This window comes from Pelodiscus sinensis, chromosome 2, assembly GCF_049634645.1.
Source record: "Pelodiscus sinensis isolate JC-2024 chromosome 2, ASM4963464v1, whole genome shotgun sequence".
NCBI lineage: Eukaryota > Metazoa > Chordata > Testudines > Trionychidae > Pelodiscus > Pelodiscus sinensis.
In genome coordinates this window covers 11,300,313-11,304,815 of record NC_134712.1, presented here as the reverse complement: position 1 = coordinate 11,304,815, position 4,503 = coordinate 11,300,313, and the positions used below count along the sequence as shown (strand labels likewise).

General features: G+C 46.1%; 1 pseudogene; it reads left to right on the top strand.

Moving 5' to 3' along the window:
* The first annotated feature begins 3,113 nt into the window (after window positions 1-3,113).
* On the top strand, window positions 3,114-4,262 carry LOC102448485 (putative ATP-dependent RNA helicase DDX49 pseudogene; annotated as a pseudogene).
* The last annotated feature ends 241 nt before the right edge of the window (window positions 4,263-4,503 follow it).

The following is a 4,503-nucleotide window of genomic DNA, read 5'->3' as shown; positions in this document are numbered from 1 at the left end:
GCCTGCTTGGTAGCCGAGATCAGATGACGTAGAGAGCCAAAGGTGGCTTTAAGCTAGGATTGCTTGCTCTCTGTTCTTGGGCAGTGCAGGGTCCTGCTTAGCTCCTAGTATAAGTTACAGCAGCCACAAAGTTGCTCCGACTTATTCTGTTCCCCATGGGTACATCTACACGCCAGTGCTATTTCAGGATACCAGAGTATGCCGAAATAGCTATCCCATGTCTTAACAGCAAGCCTGTTATTTCAGGCTCGCTATTCCCACATCCCTGTAAACCTCATTCTATGAAGAGTAAGGGACGTTTCAAAATTGTGCACTATTTCGAAATTTGATGCAGTGTCAACATAAGCTATTTTGAAATAAGATACACAATTTGCATAGCCCAACTCCACCCCCTGTGGAATCCTGAAAGCAAAGACTAGCTTCTGTACAGTGCAAACTCCAGTGCTACAACAATGATGGCGGTGCAGAAATATTCTCGGTGGGCTGTGTTTGCTCTCAGTAAGGCTGCTTTATGCTTCTGGGGGGACATAAAAGTGCCCGAATGTAACTGAGAATCAGGTCTACATATTCCACCCAGCAAACTGTCTGAATTACATCAATAGAGAAAGGAATTTGTTTTAACAAATGGATAATTAGGTCCAAGAAAAACATATTACACCATATTAATGATGAATCATGTAATGCAGATTTTACCATTTTAATTTACGACAAAAGCTGCTCTGTGAACATTTGACAAAATCATATTTCTTCAAGCAGTTTCAAGCTTGTGAAGGGAGGGTCTCTTAATTATAGGCAGAGCACAAGCCGTCTGCACATTCCTGTTTAGTTAAAATCAGATATAATGAGCCATCAGGAAAATCAGTACTCAGGAACATGATTGTATATTTATGTTTTTTTGCTTGTTTGTACTTCACTGTTATATTTAGGCACTGTGTGGTGGGCCTTATCCATATGATTTTGGCTTTTTCTCATTTTGCTTGCAGGGGTGTTCTGGATTAACCGGTGTATGATAGAAGGAGTAATTAACATTTTATTTCTATTCGGGCCAATTCAAGTTTGAAAAAGGAAGACATTTTTAACAAGTTAGGTGATTTCTCCCCAGGACAAACTACCAAGGGAAGTGATGGAGCCTGCATCTCACTGTGTCTTCAAAGCAAGACTGAGCTTTTTTAAAAGATCTGCTCTTGTTCAAACAAGAATTATTTCAGGGATGGTCTATGACCTGTGCAATGCAGAAGGTCAGATGAGCAGATAACAGCAGTCCCTTCTGGCCGTACAATCTGTGAATCTATGAACTATTGGCTTTAGTCGTACACACGTTATTGGGTAATTGGGTGAAATTCTTTGGCCTCTGTTATGCAGGAGGTCAGACTGTGTGATCTTATCCTCCTTTCTGCTCTTCAAATCTATGTATCTGTGGCTTCTGAGTTTTCAGTACTTCCACATGGGGCTAGATTTAAGTGCTCAGCATCTGTAATTGGGCTAGGGTTTAAAAGATTTCTTCTCCCAACATGCTGAACATTAAAAAAAATGTGGGCACTTATTTTTATGCAAAACAGAGAGAAAATCGGCCTCTAATTATGGATACTAAAATCTTTTGAAGGTCTACTACCCAGGAACTTTTGACAATACAGAATAAGTCAGTTTAGAAACTGTCACAAGGGTATATAGCCAGGGAACACTAAATAGGAGTCCCATTCCATATTTAGGATAGGAACAATGAAGGGGCTTATATATTACAGTGTATAGGAATCATATATATAGTAGCCCAGTGTCTGAGAGTCTGTAATGCTGAAATGCTGGCTGTTCCCTCTGGGTGGTGCTGTTGCTGAAATGCTGGCTGTTCCCTCTGGGCAGCCCGTGCTGCATGGGGAGTGTGGGGCCCAAACGGCCGCTTGTGCTGCTTGCTCCCCCGTGGCGGCCCAGTTGAGCAGTGCAGAAGTCAGCAGAGCACCACGGCGGGAGGTGAAGGGGGTGGGGTGGTGACGTACGGTATGACAGCAGCTCCAGGCCCTGCCCCCTGGCCGTGAACGTCACCGCCCCAACCCCCTTCACCTCCCGCTGTGGTGCTCGGCTGACTTCTGCGCCGCTCAGCCAGGCCGCCGTGTGGGAGCAAGTGATGCAAGCAACCATTTGGGCTCCACACCCCTCATGCAGCATGGGGAGTGTGGCACCCAAATGGCTGTTTGGGGTCCACGGTCCTCCGAGTGAGAGGCAGGAGGGGGAGGAGAAGAGAAGAGAAAGAGAGAGTTGGAGAGAAAGGGGCAGGAGGCAGAGGAGAGCTGAGAGAGAGAGAGGGGGAGGCAGTATGAGGACAAGAGAGAGAGAGAGAGACAGAGCGAGAGACTGGAGGCTCAGGAGAGAAGACAGATGTGGAAGAGAGACCTGAAAATCCCGTTTTATGATGGGCTAATTGGCTAGTCCCTATAGAATAGATAATCTGTGCCATGCTGAGTGAGGTATCTATTTGTAGCACAAAGGAAGTGTGCATAGTGCAAATCACCTCACTCAGTAGAGCAAACGAGAGAACAAGAAGAAGAGGAAAGCACTGTGGACATAAATATCACTGAGGTGGGAGGAGGAACAGAGCACCAGCCTGCAGCAGTGCTGGAATTAGCTTGCCTTTCCTTCACTTGCCTTCTTTTGGCTCGTTTTCTGGTAAGCTGATGAAGAACTGGCCAGTAGGTTGCAGCTGATGGCACTAAACTATCTAGGCAACTTTGCATGTTGATAGATCATCTGGACAATATTAAGGGCACCAAATTTTGTCAATTCATTGTTGTCTGCCAGTGAACCCTGTGGGGAAGTGTGCATAGGGATGGCAAAGTTGGCTGGGGACTGGAGGAGACAGCTGGGGAGGAAGTAGATTGTGTGAAGACATTTCTACATCTGATCCTTGTTCCAGGAAATGGCATCTCAGAAGTGAGTGGGGGTCCAAAACCAAGAAGATGAATAGCTGCAAATGTGATATGGAGAGAGAGAGGAGACAAAAAGATTGAGGTATTGAAACAGGCAAACAGAGAAAATGAAGAAAACATATGTCTAAAAACAGAAGAAATGTCAACAAAATAAAAAAAACCCTGTCCTTGAGGCTCCAGTCTTAAAAGGGCAATATGCTAAACCCTGAGATACATTGCCTGATAGGACTTTTAGCCTATCAGGGTGTTAAACAGTTCTGTGTTCCGAGGCAGCCACTTAGTTTGAAGTACAGCACCATTGTTGGTGGGTTGGACCTGGTGGTCTCATCTTATTGTTGCCACACCCAGCAGGTTGGTTGATCATCTCTGAAGTTCCAGCACTTTCAGCCTCAGAAAGTTCAAGTTTTTGGTTTTGGACAAAGCTGACCGGCTGCTGAAGCTGGACTGTATTGACTTCACCAAGGTTCTGGAGGTGATTCTGGGGGCTGTTCCAGCGACCAAGCAGATGCTGCTCTTTAGTGTCAGGCTGAATGAGCTGAAAAGGCTCACCATGAACAAACCCTTCTTTTGGGAGTCTCAGGCTGAGGTATGGATGGTGGATGAGATGGTTCAGCACTACCTGCTTGTGCTGGAGAAAGTCAAGGATGTCTGCCTCATCTGTCTAATTCAGACCTTCCAGGATGAAGAAGAGGACTGATCCATCATCATGTTCACCAGCACCTGCAAGAACTGACAGATCTTGAACATGATGCTGAAGAAGTTCAACTTCCCGTCAGTGGCCTTGCATTCCATAATGAAGCAGAAGCAGTGCTTTGAAACATTAGTAAAATTCAAGTACAGTGTCTTTAAGATCCTCGTCACCACCGACGTGGCTGTCAGGGGTCTAGGCAGTCCAATGGTCCAAGTCATCATCAGCCACAACACCCCTGGCCTGCTGAAAATCTGCATCCATCGGGTAGATCGGAAGGCCCATGCAGGCCGGCATGGGCTCACTACCAGCCTAACGACTCAGTACGACAGTCACTTGGGCATGCCACTGAGTGCAGATCAAAATGAAGCTGCAGGAGTTCTCAGTTGGAGGAGCAGGCCATGCTTAATATCCTCACACAGGTGAACACGCTCAGGAGGGAGTGTGAAATCAAACTGGAGGTAACTGCTTTGGATGAGCAGAAGGAAATAAATGGGCAGAAGCAAATGATCCTGAAAGTAAAGAACTTTGACCTGGAGGCAAAGGGGAAGGTGGAGCTGGCCAAGATGGAGAGGAACATTGGTAAATGAAAGCTATGGAGGGAAAGAGGAAGAAAAGAGAAAGTACCCGAAAAGACAAATGTAAATGTACAGTAGGGGGAGGAGGGAGGTGTGAAAGAGAGCTAGAGAGACCGCATCTAGGTTCTACTATGGACTGATAAGTGCCAGGCCCCAGCTGTGAGGCTGCAGGAGAGCTACAGACATGAGCAGGGGAGATAGACATCAAGGTATCCGAAGGAGAAGCAAACATTCTTCCTGCTTGGATCCCAAAGAAAGAGTTAGAGAACACAGTAAGGTACAATGAGTGACCGAGAGTCAGCAATACAGCTGGGCTTAA